The sequence below is a fragment of the Octodon degus genome, unplaced genomic scaffold (assembly GCF_000260255.1).
Source record: "Octodon degus isolate 3935 unplaced genomic scaffold, OctDeg1.0 scaffold00412, whole genome shotgun sequence".
Classification (NCBI taxonomy): Eukaryota; Metazoa; Chordata; class Mammalia; order Rodentia; family Octodontidae; genus Octodon; species Octodon degus.
Genome location: NW_004524988.1, coordinates 451,230 through 468,145, shown reverse-complemented (window position 1 = coordinate 468,145; position 16,916 = coordinate 451,230). Strand labels below are relative to the sequence as shown.

Sequence of the window (16,916 nt, the reverse complement as noted above, 5' to 3'; positions counted from 1 at the left end):
TCTCTCTCTCTCTCTCTCTCTCTCTCTCTCTCTCTCTCTCTCAAATAAATAAAAATTAAAAAAAAAATCTCCAAATGTCTCCTCACTGTTCATAGTATTCAGGGCTCTCTATGATCGGGCCCCTACCTCATTATCCTCTTTCTCATTCTATTCTCTGTGTACTTCTTTCTTTCTCCTAACTATATTATACATCTTGAACATATAATAAACACACTGTAAATACCAAATCATTTCATATATGTGCTTTTGCTCATCTTGTGACTATCTGAAATTACACTGTCCCATCTCTGATTCCTAACACTTCACACTAACATCTACATACCTTGTAAGACAATGCAAACATTTATTTCTGGAAACTTTTCCTACCCAACAGAATGAACTACTACTTCTTCCTTTGTGTTTCTAAAGTACTCTCTACAGACACTTATCAAGCATCTGTAACATTTAGATGTACATACTTGTGTATGGCTCTACTACTAATTCCTCTGCCATCAGGAGCATATCTTATATTTTTTGTCAAAATACCTATTAGAACACCTGGTATAGACAAGATGCTTAACAAACATTTCTGAATAAATACATGCGTCATCATGAGGATGAGGTCAGCTTGACACCAATCTCCATTTATAGTAGACATGAGTATTCAACCATAGGGATTTTCTCCCTGAACCTCTGGATCATTCTCAAGATATCACACTTTGAAAAGCTGTTTCAGTTAGTTGGAATTGGTACAAGTCATAAGATTTATTCCCCATCCCTCAATGTTGGTTACCACAAAGGAGTGACTCAATGAAAAGTCTACCAAATGCAGGTTATGATTTATGCTACTTTAAGCTATCCAAGGGCCATCCACATAGCTCAGCAGGTTAAAGTGCATGCAAGCAGGCGCAGTGGCCAGGGGTTCTATTCCCTAGCCTGCCGTGCCGGCCCTGCCCCAGGCGTGCACTGAGGCGGCAATTGGGCCATCTCACTGGGCGTGATGGCACAGTGCCTGTAATCCTAGCTCTTGGGAGGCTGTAAACAGGAGAATCACTACAAGTCCAATCAAGTAGTGAGACCCTGAACACCCTGTAGACTCTTCCCTAAAATACAGGAATAAAAAGCTATCAAGTTAATGGTAATTTAGGTATTTTGTCTTTTTGAGACAAGATCTCACTCTGTAGTTCAGGCTAGCCTTGAACTCACCCCTAAGAACACATGATTCTTTTTAACTCCATTCACATTATGGCCAGCAAAGGTATTTCTAACTGTTATGACAACTTTCTGGCAGGAGATAATATAGTGTTTTGAAAAGCTGTCTTATGAGCTAGCAGAAGCCCCACAGCATAAATACAGCAACACTGATGAAACATACTCATAGTATACTGCGAAGAAGAAACTGTTACAGCTGAGGTTTTGAAAGAACCAATAATATTCGAGAATCATCATTAAATGTGGGCCAGGTGCCAGTTAGTGGCCTGGACACTTTATATTCCTTATCTAACACCTTTACACCTTAGTGCAGTATTAATATCCTGACCTAAAAACATTTATTCATATAACCATGGTCAAACAGTCAAAAGGAAGTTAAACTGGCAATTAAACTCAGATGCATCTGGCAGTAGATCCTGGATCATTTCTTGTATAACATGCCTCTTTGAAGTGAAGATGGTAGAAAAATCATATTAGTATTTGTCATACTTTGACTTTCTAGAAGCCGTATTTACTTTTGACTGAGTGTTAGAGCATCAAATGTTCCTGAGGCAATTTCAAGTGGTAATTCTTCTGATTAATGAGTAAATAGACTACTATATGCATACCCTTAAAGGGAGAAAATCATGTCATATACCACAGCTCCCCTATTTCCTATGGTCTGAGTTCTATTTATTTTGGCTTGTCGAGTTATAATTTCCAGAACAACCTAGCTCTGTTCCTGAAGCTCCCATGACACATTTCTTTCCCTCCTAGTCCTACTCAGTCTTTTTTTAGAACTTCTCTTCAGTTCCAGACGATAAAACTATCTATCCTAGCTAATCCCAGTGTACTCTGAACTACACCATGCTGCCTCCACAATGAGAAGTGGTTAAAGTAAACATCTGAGAACAAAATTTTGTTATTAGTGAACTTTTTCAACATTGTAAGTAATTCCTATTTGAAGGGCTAAAAGATAACAAAATTTTTTGTCGCCCTTATTTTACTTGATGGAGTACAATAAGGAGCCTCTGGTGGTATCTATTAGATTCTACAATTGACTGAAGGTTTCCAATACTTACTGAAGAGTGAATTCTGATCTCTGAAGTGAGTTCCTTAATGACAAATAGCAGTTAATAAATCCCTGAAGATTTCACACTGCCACTGTAAGTCCAGAACAATTAAACTACCTATGATTCAAATCATAGTGCTTGCAGTTATGTAATCTTGGAGAAATTCTTCTCTTTCTTTTTTGTTTTCTTCATATATGTAGAACAATAATGAGGGTTACTATAATATATGACTACTGTAAGAAATAATCTTATAAACTATGTAGTTCCTGTAGTGCTTGGCATATTGGTGGGAATATAATTACATAAAATAAAAACCATTTTAATCAACTTTTATCAGAAATTGTTTTTTCACCATGATCTGATTTTTTTTACAAAGCCTTATCACTCTCATGACATTAGTAAAATTCTGTCACTACGGATATTCTCATGCTCTATAAGATTAAACTTCAGATTAAAGTCCCTTCCATATTCACTGCATCTGAAAGATTTGTATCCACTACTAACAGGTTCATCAATGTCAAATAAGACTGAAATCTTGCTGAAAGAATTCCCATATTTTATATACATAAAGGATCTTGCTATTATGAATCCTCTGATGATGAATAATATTCAGTCTCTATTTGAAGGCTTGTTTATTATAGCTACAGAATTTCTCTGTATAATGAATCTGTAGAAGATAAGCAAATATTAACTTCTGCTAGAAGGTTTTCATACACTTACTGCAAAAGACACTAATAAATAAAATCTGAGCTTCACATGAATGCAATATATTTATTATATTCAAAGTGTCTCTATCTGCTATCAATTTTTTCATGTTCAGTAAGAACTGCTATCTCTGAAAACCTGTTCCCACATTCATTATTGTACAATTTTATTTCCACTATGAATTCTCTCATGCTCCATGAGGCCTGGGCCTTTCCACATCTACCACAAAGATAAAGTTGTTCTCCATTCCAGAGTCTCATGTTTAAAAAGGTCTGAGTCTGTTCTGAAAGTCTTTCCTACATGTACTATATTTATAGTGTTTCTGTCCAGTTTGAGTTTTTCTACAATTGAAAATGTTTGATCACCATGTAAATTCTACCATACTGGGAAAGTTTCTACCCTGTGAAATTTCTGGCTGGTGAAAAAGTATTCAGTTTGTCCTGAAAGTTTTTACACATTCTTAGAGACATAATCAATGAATTCTCAGGTGTGAATCCTCTGATGTCAAGCAAGACTAGCATGACTAAAACATCTTATGTTCACTACACTGGTAGAGTTTCTCTTGGCTACTCTGAGACATCAGCCTTAAAGACTAATAAGTCTTTTAGACACTGATCAGATATACAGGGTTTCTCATCACCAGAAATTCTCCTTTATACCACAAATTCTAAAACCTCTGTTAGTCATACATAGTTTTGCAGCTCACTTCTCCATGCTCTGGAATTGCATTTCCATAGTTAACAGACAACTGGGTTGCCCTTTTCTCTGAATAATTTCACAACTGTTCTCCTTATAGGATTATTCTTTTACGTGGTAGTCTTGCGGCTACGGCAGATTTTCCCAGAAAAGGAATGTGTGAAGACTCTTTCTCACCAGGCCTTCTTGTAGCCCTTTTTCTACCTATAGTATCACTTGCTAAGTCTTCTCCACAGTAGAGACTCTGCCCGATTGGCTTTGGATTCTGGATCCAATCCATAGCAGTCTTTCAAAATGGACTTTTCCTCAAATTTCCCTCTTCAGAGAAATTTCTCTCTTCCGTCTTTCCCACTCTCAATTATAATCTAATCATCAAAAATGGCAGGCCCACACACATAAAAGGGCAAAGAACAACAATAAAGTTTAGAAAAAGGAAATACAAATAGATAATAAATACCATCATTCTTCTCTTAGTGACAGAGACACATTCCAAGAAATGAATTGCCGTCATTGCTTTACAGAGTGCAGTTACACAAACTAAGATAACTGTGATGTCTCTAGGCAATATAATCTTACTGTAGTGCCATTGCATATAGAGTCTATTATTGACCAAACATCATTATGCGGCAAATGACTATACTGTTTCTGAAATATCCGACCTTACCAGCCATCAGCGAAAGTAAATGGAAATAAAAGGTTTATTTTTCCTTTTTCATTCTTACCAGAAGTTTATGAGTGGTTTTCTGGCTTTTTACCTTCCTAGTATAAATATAATTTAATACAAATTTTAACAAGTTTTTGGTAGACCACTAAAATCCAGAGGAAAGTCATATCACTTTAGCCAGTAATTTCTCTTCAAATAATCTAGCCAAGAAAACAGTCAGATGTGCCAATAAAGATTCACATGTAAGGGCTGGCAAGATAGCTCAGCAGACTAAACACCAGCTTAATCAAGTGCAGGGGCTGGGGCTTGATACCCGGCACCATATGTCACACCAGTCTCACTCCCTGGGTGCGCTGAGTTAGCCAGCAAGTCTGGGCATTGTGGTGTGCACCTGTAATCCCAGCACCAGGGAGGCTGAAAATAGGAGGATCACTAAAAGTTAGAGCTGTGTAGTGAGACCCTGCAAAAAATACCAAGAAAAAAAGATACACATATAAGACTATTCATTGAAGCATTTATATTACTGAAAGAAAATGAGAATACCTCAAATGTCAAAAAACATGAAATTCTTTAGGAAAATTGTGTACTATGCTTATGATGGGCTATCATCAAAACTGTCAAGTAATGGTTCCTGACCAGTAAGAATTATCCTAAGAAAATCCTAAGAGAACAATGCAATGCTATGAGCTGAATTTTGCCTCTTTAGCTCCTCTTGCTCAGAATATGATTGTATTTGGAAATAAGACCTTCAAGGAGATAACTGAATTGAAGTAATATCATTAGTGTGAACTGTAATCCAATATCCTTAACATCTTTTAATAAAATGAAATTAAGGCACACAAACAGTAGGAAGACCATGTAACAACACACGGAAGAAAAGACAAGCATTTACTTGCCCAAGAAGGCTTCAAGAGAAACCAACCTGCCAACACCATGGTCTCAACTTCTGGTTTCCAGAAATATAAGCAAACAAATTTCTGTTGTGTAAGCCACCCAGTCTACAGCAGTCATGACATAGAAATCACTATAGGGACAAAGTCAAACATTGTGTTTTCTTTTGAGATAGTAAAGGACTTAAAAGTGGTTTTTGCTTAAAAACTGTGTCTTCAATTGTGCCTACACCTGCGAAATATGCAACTAAAAGTAGAATAGATCTTGCAGTTTGTAAAATTCTGTGTCAGAGCCTTCTCAGTTCTACTTCTAGGCATATTAGTCATTTAGGGAATACTAATCTAAAAGCTGGCAAAACAATGTTTACCTTTAAATTTACCTAATCTATCTTATTGCCCTTCAACACTAAGAACATCTACACCCAGAAGTCTCCTTTACCATAAACCTATGGTCACACTGGATTCTCAGAGATTCATATGCCTGCAATTGCCCTTCAAGTTCTAAACATTTCTTCTATGAAAAATGAATCACCCCTGAAGTCCCAAGGATTCCTCCTATAAGATCCAAACTGTCTCTTTAGTCAGCAGGATTCAATCTGATCTACGAAACAAGGACTCAGATAATCTGCAAGACACAATGCCATTAAAAGCTTTGTATAAAATGTTTCTTTGGCTTTACTAATGGACCACTCTGATGTTTTTCACAGTGTGACCCCTCCAGCTACTACTGATATTATTCTATTATGATTTATATCTAGATGTTCCCCCAAATCCCCATGTGCTGGTACGTGGGGATTTGGGGAGGTGATTGGATCATAGGGCATGATAGGCATCAGTGGATCAATCCACTGATGAGTTTATAGTTAAATGTGATACTCACCAGTGAATTAATCCACTGAAGATTTCATAGCTGGTTGTGATGTTTGGAGGGAAAGCCTGTTAGAAAGAGCTAAGTCACTGTGGATGTGGCCATTCTCTTGATCCCTCTCTGCTTCCTACCATTCCATGTAGTGCTTCTCCATTGCTGTGCCACTCTGCCTTGGAATGGGTAAAATATAGACTGAAACCTCTACGCACTGTAAGCCAAAATAAAGATCTTGTGGGTATCAAGTATTCTATCCAACAATGAGAAAGTAAGACAGAACCTTGTCCTTTTTTTTTTCGTGGTACCAGGGATTGAACTCATGACCCTGTGCTTGCCAGGCAAGTGTTTATTCTACTGATCTATCTCCCCAGCCCTTAAGAGTACTGTCTTTATCTTCTCTTACTTTTCAAATAAAGTATTTGCATGTAAATTCACTATTACCTTAGTTTTCACTTTATAACTAAAGCAAAGACCCACCTCAGCCTGTGACAAATACCAAAACCCTAAGCTAGCGAAGTAACTGTGTACAATCATCCTGTGAAACTCACTGAAGTTGCTACTCAGCACATGAGAATTTTGGCTCGTACTAGTCCTTTGCTTGGTATTCAATGTGCAAACTAGAACTTGTCAGTGTCCATTGCCAAGTGACTTGATCTCATTTCCAACCAAAACAATTTGCTTGGTACTTGTGGGTTTTGGTACTTGTCACACCTCCCAGAATCAGGAAACAGTGAGTATTAAGGAACCACTATATACTGAAAAGAGACACACCAGTTAGTTAATAGTTAATTTTCTCTAAGCAATGAAATTATAAGTTGCGTTTTCTACCTTATAAAGTTTTATTCTCTAAAATCTTCAGAAGAAACCTGACTCTACTTTTATAATATAAAATATATAAAAAAAATTTTAAACATACCTATCTAGATCTAGATCTATACGCAAACAGTTAAAAATAACAGAACAAGACAGAATAAAATGGAAGACTGACATAGTGGTTTGTATCTAGATGCCTCCCCAAAGCTTCATATGGTCATAAGTGGGGTTTTTCAGAGGTTGCTGGATCTAGGGTGTGTGATGTTGGGATTAAGTCTGTGATGCTGGGATTAGGCAAGCCCTACCCTGAGTGTGGGCGGCACCGCCCAAAGGGCAGATAGCATGAACAAAATATAGCGGCAGAATTGGTTGTGGTTGTTACTTCTGCTGTTTTGCTACTTTACTACTGCTGCTGTTGCTTACTGCTTGCTGCCTTCCGACAGCCCAACCATACCATGGATTGTTTTTCTGTGATGTTCCTCTGCCATGCCACCCTGTTTTACAGCCAGCTGACTGTGGACCGAAACCTGTACAAACCGCTAGCCAAAATAACCTTTCCTCCTTTAACTTTGGGTGTCAGATATTTTGTCTCAACAACAAGAAAATAACTAAGACAAATGATAATACAAACTTTACCCTCTCTGAGATTTTGAATCTAGCCACTGGAAAACAACTCAAAGAAAGAAAGAAAAAACAGATCACCAGGAATCTTGGAAAAAACTGACAGGAAAACTAGAAGCTCTTGAGAAGTCGAAGAGATGGTCACAGCATGAACAAAACAATGAAACAAATTGGACTGTCTGTTGCTCATGGCTCACAGGTCGGGGCAGGTGGCTCCACAGAAGCAAGGTAACACCAGGGATAGTTCCAGGGAGAAGCAGCTGCAGACTGGGCTAGCAGACAGGTCTGGATATAATCTATCCTTTACCTATGAACTTGCAAAACTAGAAAAGAAAATTAACTGCTCTGAAAATATAGTGGTGGGACAGGCAACAGACAAAAATTACAGACATTCAAAAAGAGGGACAAGAAGGCTGGAGAGATAGCTCAGTGGTCTAAGTGCCTGCCTACCAAGTACAAGGACCTCTGCTACCACATGCCATGCCCATCCTGAAACTAGGCATGGTAGCATAGGTAACCCAGCACTGGGGAGGCTGAGACAGGAGGACCACGAGTCTGAACTGTGTAGCAAAACCCTGTATCAAAGAAATAAAATAAAATGCTTTAAAAAGGTGGAAAAGAATGAGGGAAAAAAAGAGTACCAGCCTCAAGCAATTTAAAAATTCAATTAGGCACATTTCATTAGGTTGAAGGGCCTGGAAATACTCCTCTGTGGCTCAGGGATCCACTTTCTAGAACAGCGATGGCAAACCATTTAGAGACCTAGTGCCTAAACTGCAACCCAAAACCTACTTTCTTATGGCAAAGTACAATTAAATCTGAATAATAACTTTTTAGATTAGAAAAGAATTCATACATTAACATCTTTTGTCTTAAAAGAAAAACACAGTAAGAGTTTCTGATGATACAAACAGCTTTTTATTGAAAGGTGAAAGTTCATTTGGTGTGCTTTTGCACACTGTGATCTTTGATGTTGTATGCATACTGACAATTAGTCAAACCTTGGCTATGACAATTTGGCAGCATGCCAACAGAAAGGACTCTGCACGTCTGTTGTGGCAAGTGTGCCACAGGTTCGCTGCCACTGTTCTCAACCAAGGCCCATTCTATCTTCATAATCATTCTGTTTCATGAAATCTAAGAAGTACTTGCAGCTGAATATTTTTATCAGCTTATCTCATCACCTGTAGAATTTTTGAAGTCCAGTAGCCTCTTTCATTCCATCCTCTCTTCCATTCCAGTTTAAGCTGGCAGTGTTTAGGCTGGTACAACATACTAAAAGAACTCACTGTTTTGTGTATACCCTGGGGATTCACCTCATTGGACAAGGGCTTCTGCAAAGATCTTTCTTGGATAATCTCTCTATTCCTGGATTCTACTGAGACAGCTAAAGAGATTTAGGAGACGCATATCTAATCTCTCAATAAAGTCCTCTCTATGACTGACTGACTCTGAAACGTTTGATCTTTTTATGACAGTAGCCAAAGGCTACCTAGTCATACCTTTGGCTTTCTCTCTGGAGCACACTTTTCTGACAGTGAATCTTATGCAAACATTTCCCAAAGTTGGATGGGCAGAGAATTTCTCAAATCATCAAGCCTAGTGCATTTTTGCTTAACAGATCTTCGCTCAATTTCTCTCATTTTTGCACTATGAGCATCAAGAAGAAATCAGTCACAACTCTAATACTGCTTGGAGCACAGCTAAATGTCTAAAGGCATTGATTACAATTTCTGCTTGTCACTTAACTGTAATGCACATTACCCTAAGCATTTTATCAATCTGTAACAGGGATCTTTTGTCTCCAGTTTCTCATAACATGGTCCTCATTTCCAATTAAGTTCACACAAGCAATATTTTCAATGTTCATGTACCTACTCTTACAGTTATTTTAACATCCATATTTCTATCAGCATAAGTTCTTTCAAGCTTTCTTCTTCACTTTCTTTTGGTCTTTATGGTCAGCCTTTAATATCTATATTCCTATTATCAATCTGTTTAGGGCTATCTAGGTCTTTGCTATCATGTTTCTCAACATTCTTCCATTCTCAATCAATTTTGCAATTACAAAGAACTTCATCTTTTCAGTTATTTGTTATAAGAGTATCCTATTTGTAGGCATCAAAATCTATATATATCTTTGTAACTGTTCCTGTAAGCAAAATAGCACAATCTTTGTGGCTAAAATACCATTGATTTGTTATAATTTTGAGAGGAAGAAGTTAAAATTCTTTTCTTAGTATAAAATTGAAGTGTTAGCAGGGTCTATTTTTCCTGAAGGCTGAAGGGGAGAAACTACTTCCTTGCCTTTTCCATCTTATAAAGGGTGTTTATATTTCTTGGCTCGAAGTACTTTCCTCCAGTTTCAAAGGCAGCTATAATAATGAATAGAGGGATTTGTTTTAATAGTGTTTGTAAATAGGATATAATGTCTGCATTTTATACAGCAAATAACAACTAGGAAGAGAGTATGCAATGTGTTAATTATTGAAACTGTCCTATCAATTTGATTTGAAACTGTCTCATTGTTATTTGTTTCTCAATAAAATTATGGAGAAAAAAATAAATAAATAAAACACTTAGGAAAAGCTACTGTTCTGTCCAGGTGACAATGCTGAGCAACTTTAGAGAGGGTCTTTGTCTGGGAAGACTTGCCAATGTAGAATGTTTACCCATTGCAACACATCAGTCAATAAGAGCTATGTAATACAAATAGTAATTGTCTCTTCCTCCTTCCTCTTTCCTGAGATGTTCAATGTGATGGAAGTAAGACAAATCATTTCACTCCTTTTTGGACTCCAAGAGAAATTAAACCTTTTTCTACGTGTGTTATCCCCCTGCAAAAAAAGGCAGCTATAAGAATACTGTCTTCTCCGCTCTCTGACTTTTGTCAGCCTCACAACTCTCTAAAACTCTCCAACTTTTTATAAGGATGCCTGTAATAATCGAGGGGAGTATTGTCATCTCAGGATCCCTAATTGCATCTGCAAGTCCCTTACAGCATTTAAATTAACATATGGTAAATACTGGGGATTAGAATGTAGACATCTTTAAATTCAGCAGAAAACCTCTAGAAAGCTTGTGTGCACATATATAGCACACAAACATGCAAGCGTGCACGCACACACACAACTCAGGACACTGCACAAATTTCCTAAACTGATGAAGAAGCCTGTTCACAGTAGGACTAATTTAGATAAAACTATTACTATTACCTTACCTTTTTTTCATTTATGTATTTGGTACAGGGTCTTACTATCCAGCTCAGATTCGTAGTGATCCTCCTGTTTTCAGCCTCCCCAGCTCTGGGATTGCAGGAGTGTGTGAGTATGCCCAGACTGTCACCAGCTCAGCACGTCCTGGATGGATACCTGATCTCTGCACTTGCCAAAGCAGGTGCTTAATCTGTTGAGCTATCTCACCAGCCTACCTTACCATTTAATACCATGATAAATTTCTTCCATTGATGCTAAGAAGAAGGGGTAACAGCAAGCAGGTAGGGATATGCAGGTGAGCAAATACAAGGCAATAAATTTCAATGCAACTGAAATTGCATTTTTGCCTTGCAGTGTCTGAGGCTTGCATGCTGACTAGTTGTAAGCAAAAGGATGAGGGTTTTACCAAGTTTGGATCTAGAGTATGAAAGATCACTGTATTTAAGAAATTTTAAAGGTCAATGGGAGTTGAAAATATAGATATGCTTTATACAAAAGTTATAACAATATAGGGCTCTGACAAAACTAAACAAAAAAAGGGGATATAAATGAAGGACCATTTTGTATTGGTATATACAAAATAGGATATACAGCACCTTTCTTTTTTTAACTTTTATTTATTTTTGTATTTAGTACAAGGTCTACAGGGTCTTACTACGTAGATCTGACTCGCAGTGATTCTCTTGGTTTCAGCCTCTCAAATGCTGGGATTACAGGTGAGTGCCACCATACCGAGTCTCAAACACGGTCTCAGTGTGCCTTGGGGTGGAGGCGAGGCCATCTCAGTGCTGCGCTCTACCCAAGCAGGCGCTTTAGTCTGTACTTTCTCTTAATTCAATGAGAAGAAAGATTTGTACTAATAGTGTTTGGACAGGATATCAGGTCTGTATCTTGTACTATGAATAAGCACTATGAAGATAACAATATGCAATTTATTAATTATTGAAACTGTCCTACTAATCGGTTTTGAAACTAATTGCTACTAGTTTCTCAATAAAATTAATAAAAAGTTTCTAAAAAAGAAAAAAAATCGATCTGCTTTAGACATATCAGAGACAATATTTAGCATACAATATATGCAATGACTATTACCATTTTCTAAAATCCTCTGAGTTACTAGCTTCGTGGAAACTTGCTCAAATTTTGTTATAAGTATTATCTAGTCCCACAGCATGAGCCATTGGGTCCTTCTTTGGAACCTATAAAGTTAGTCAAGACTTATTAACATAGGTTTGTATTAATTAACCTAAACAGCACTAGAATTATTAAGTTCATAATGGTAGTCACAGTTCAATGAAGAATCCTGAAATGAGTTTTGAAATAGCTGACAGGAATTATTTAATGCTAAGTATAATTAAGTAAGCTTTCAATACATTTCTTCATGATAAAAATAATGTATTTAATGTATATAAAATTTCTAATGATTAGAATATTAATGAAATACACACACACACACACACACACACACACACATATGTCTCAATACTTCTACCATGCCTTATGGTTTACCAAGAGTTTTTCACATCCTCTTTTGACCTTGCCAGTAATCTAACATGTATAATGTAATGGATTTTAATTAAAAACTTCTAAAACTGTTTAGACCTGCTGTGCACACATGCACTGTTGTGTTCCTGCATCTTATTTGTCTGTCAGTCTTATGTACAAGCTTACACTGAGTGAAAATGTTCAAGGGAAATGTTTACTTTTCTCCATGTTTATCAAACCAATTTAACTACCATAGGCAATTCCATTTATTCAGATCCTCTTTTTAGAACCCAAATTTCCAACTACCAATATGCATGTCTACTTTGCAAATAAAATATACATAAGTAAAAAAAAAGAATGTAGACATCTTTGAGGGTACCATTTTTCCACTTCCCACAGAAATAATCTGGAACTGAGAAAAAGGTAGGTTCAGAAACCACAGCAGCAAAAACTAAAGTATTAGCAACTATTACTGACAGCAAGTATTACCAACAGCACTTCCCCCAAGAAAGAAAAATCCCAAAAAAGAGTTATAAAACATTATAGGCCTAGTGTGGTCATGCACACCCATAGTTCCAGCAATTGGGAATCTGAGAAGGGGGTAATGGGCACAAACTGGAGGCTAGCATAAGCTAGACAATACAAGGCCACCCTGAACTACATAGTGAAACCCTGAGACGCTGTCTCATACATATAAAGTTAGAAGGCTACTACTTCAAGCACATTTAGTAATATGGCATCCAGTATCACTGGCACATTAAAACAAAAAACAACAACAACCAAAAAGTTGAGGGCCGGGGGTATAGGTAAAAAAAAAAAAAAGAAGCTGAAAATATTTTTAGAAGAAACAGAAGTGGTATCTTTAAAGAATCTATAGTTGAACAGACTGACCGTCTGATCTCATCTCACAAAGAACATCAGTGGCACACCTGAGCCTCTAGTCTTTGTCTATTCTCCACTGACACACGCAAGCAGGACCCAAAATCATTATCATTTTACGTAAAGAAAACATACACTTGCAATGTAAAGCGACAGAAAGGATGCTACACACAGAATGAGAAATGAAACACAAGCACTCAAAGTACCCAAAACACTATTGAAACCAAAGCCTCTCTCTGCTACTAAACAGTGGCTTTCTCATCAACAGATTAAAAACTTTTCTATTAATAAATCTATTATATAGCACAGTATTGCTCTGAATAAACAAAGACTCTTCAATCATGCTGTAAAACTGTTCAGTCATGTTTGTATTTGGGCCTCCAGAAATGTGATACAGAAGAAAATGTCAAAAATATCTACACTGGTACTATGAATAACCACTAGGAAGACAACAATATGCAATGTATTAATTATTGAAATTGTCCTACTAATTGGGTTTGAAACTGTCTCATTGCTATTTGTTTCTCAATAAAATTAATAAAAATATTTATGGGGCTGGGGAGATAGCTTGATGGTCTAAGTACCTGCCTGGCAAGTGCAAGGACCCAGGTTCATGGGCCAGCCAAATAGCTCAGCGGACTAAAGCGCCTGCAAGCAGGTGCAGGGGCCAGGGGTTTGATCCCCAGGCATGCCACGCTGGCCCTGCCTCCGGGGTATGCTGAGAAAGCAATTGACACTGGGCATGGTGGCGTGCACCTGTAATCACAGCTCTTGGGAGACTGTAAACAGGCTGATACCAGTCCGATCTAGTAGTGAGACCCTGAACACCCTGTAGAGCCTTCCCTAAAATACAAAAAAAAAATAAATAAAATAAAATAAAAAGGACCCAAGTACCGCATGCCATGTCAGCCCTGTGCTGAGCTGAGCACCAAAACCAGGTGCCATGGTGCATGCCTATAATCCCAGCACTGAGGAGGCTGAGACAAGAGGATCACTACGAGTCTGAGCTGCCTAATGAGACCCTGTAGTAAATTTTTAAAAAATACATGTATATTACATACAACATAAATACTAAGGTAACAAATCATCAGTTAAGGCAATCAATGACCACCATAGGTTTTTCTTTTGAAGCTTGTTTTCATAGGACTTGGCAAAAGTTTCTTTTTTATAGTGGAACCGGGGACTCAACTCTAGCCCTATGCGCTTGCCAGGCAAGCACTTATTCTACTGAGCTATCTCCCTGGCCCCTGAAAAAGTTTTTAAAGTCCTGGGAGTCTTTAAGCACTGGTTCCCTTTTTTTGAGACAAGGTCTTACTATGTATATAGTTCAGGCTGGCCTTGAACTTACTCTGTAGCCCCAGACTAGCCTCAAACTTTGTGGTGACCCTCCTGTCTCAGTCTCTCGAATGGTGGAATTACAGGCATGTGCCACTATATTTAGCTCAAGCAGTAGTTCTCAAACTTTGAAGTTCTTAAAAATTCCTGAGGACCTCAGTAGACTTTTATTTACATAAAATATATCTATGCATAATTTCTGCATTAGAAATTAAAAATGAATAATTTTTATTTTTAGATAAGAATTTTGTTATCTTTTTTGATGTTAACATATAACTTTAAGAAAGTTATATGTTAACATCAATAGCATATTTTATGAATAGCTGTATTTTCCAAAAGAGAACAAACATGACAGCGACACTGCTTTTTTACTATTCTGCAAATTCCTTTAATGTCTGCTAAAGTAGCACAGCTGGATTCTTATATCTGCTTCTGCACCAAAAATGTTGCAATACCTAAAACCATATTTCTCTTTTGAAAAGTCACTGTGTATTTATAAGATAATGAAATTTTTTAAAAGGCAAGTTACATTTTAGTATTATCTAAAAATTGTTTTGATCTTGAAAAACCCTGAAAGGGTCACGTGTATTCTCAAGAGTTCCTGGTCCACATTTTAAAAAGCATTGTCTTACATGACTATATTTGTTCTAATAAAAATTTGAAAAACAAGATTATACTACTCAAGAAAAGAACAGACTAGTGAAAGTTATATAAATACACACCATCGTCTATGGAAAAAGACAAGACAGAAATCTTTCACAATACATTGATTTTTACACCAAATAAGATCTTCTGAATTAGGATCATAGCACAAAATAGTCCATATCCCTCTCCAGCTATAAGCATGAAGACTATGCTAATTATGAACATCTAAATTTTTAATCTTAGGTTCTAGAATTTCCTTATGTGAAATTATAGGAAAAAAAACTAGCTGGTAGAACACAACAGATTTTTGTCCTAGAAGAAATGGGAAAAGGCTGAATTTAACTTAATAATGGAAAAGGAGCGTATAGATTTTTCTAATAAAATTGCTATGTTTTGGAACAAAAGGGTAAGCATGGGAGAAGAAGGAAAAGATCTGCTGTGGATCTGAAGCTGTCCATGCAGCTGACTATTCATAATTTCAAGAGTCAGGTTTCTATGCACAGAGATCAGGAGAATATTTGTCTTTTAATACACAGAAGACACATCTCCCTTGACACAAAGAATTCTGGTACTAGGGACACACTAGTCATTCAAATATCAGAGGAACAAAAAAGTAAGGAGAGTCAAAACCTCATAGATTGAAATAATTTTAAGTACTAGAATATTGATATTTGGGATAATTAAGTGAGGGAAAAACCTTAATATACCCTCTAGTTTTATTTGCTTCAGTTATTTGGTTTTAACTGACTTTAAAAATCACCAATTTTTGAGGTCACACACCTGAACAATATGTTATTAGTCTCCCACTAGCTTCACTGCACATGACACCTCTGGCATGTGGAATAGGATGATAATGGTTGCCTAGGTTACTTTTCAGGCAACTGAAGGCTGCTTTGGTAAAAAGCACTGATTTCTCACTTAGGCCTTAGCAGGTACTGAATAAAAAGTGAAATGGCTAGGCATCTCTGCTTTTTCTACTGTACTAATTTGCCTCTTGCACTACCTTATCTTGTGGATTAGACTTTTTGCTCAATTCTGCATGTACATATATTAGCCAATTAATGAATGTTTGTCACAAAGTAGTAATAGCATAAGATTGATTTACCTGAAACTTCCCTAATCAATCTCATTACCCTTCAAGGTTAAAGATGCCAAAATCAAAATAACTAAGATATTTTCGAGATTTATGGGGGAATCATGATAACAGATTACTAATCAATAGGCATTACAACATCCTGTTTCATTCCAGGCCACCAGACAATTCTAAATCTGAAGTCATCTCTTCTTTGCTAACCTAGATGCCTTTTCTTTTTCCCATTACATAAAGATAAAAGGAACTTAAAAATCTGTGCTGAGTCAAAATCATTTTTGAGGGGCCAGGGACACAGCTTAATGGCTGAGCACTTGCCTAGCATGCTCAAGGCCCTGGGTTCCACTTAGGACAGTGCAAAAAGGTAACAAAAAAGTTTTAGGGTTTTCTTTGTGGGAGCACTAGTTTACCATCTTCTGTCTGCTGACTTTCCAAATAAATCATTTTCCTTGCCCCAGTAATTTATCATTGACTCACTGGGCCTCTTTTCAAACAGCAAGTAGACAGATAGACAGACTTAGGTTTTTTAACAGTAACAACTGAAATATGAAATCAGCCTCCATGCTGAATGCATAAAGAAAATGTCCTCAGGATAGTGAGATCAGCAAGTGAAGTGCAAGTCCCCCACTCTGCCCATCCTCCACTGTCCCCAGCAATGCCAGTGAATAGAGTGTGAGTCTGAGCCTGTGCTTTCTCCACTGCCAAGGACAGCTTGCCTGTAGGGAGCTGTGTGTAGCCGCGCCCTAGGATGGCGCCGGTTTCCGCCTTCC

General features: G+C 37.3%; 1 protein-coding gene across 1 annotated transcript in view; it reads right to left on the bottom strand.

Moving 5' to 3' along the window:
• Maged1 (MAGE family member D1) overlaps positions 1–16,916 on the bottom strand; it is a 106,102-nt gene that overhangs the window by 65,321 nt on the left and 23,865 nt on the right. The gene's annotated exons all lie outside the window — the stretch shown is intronic.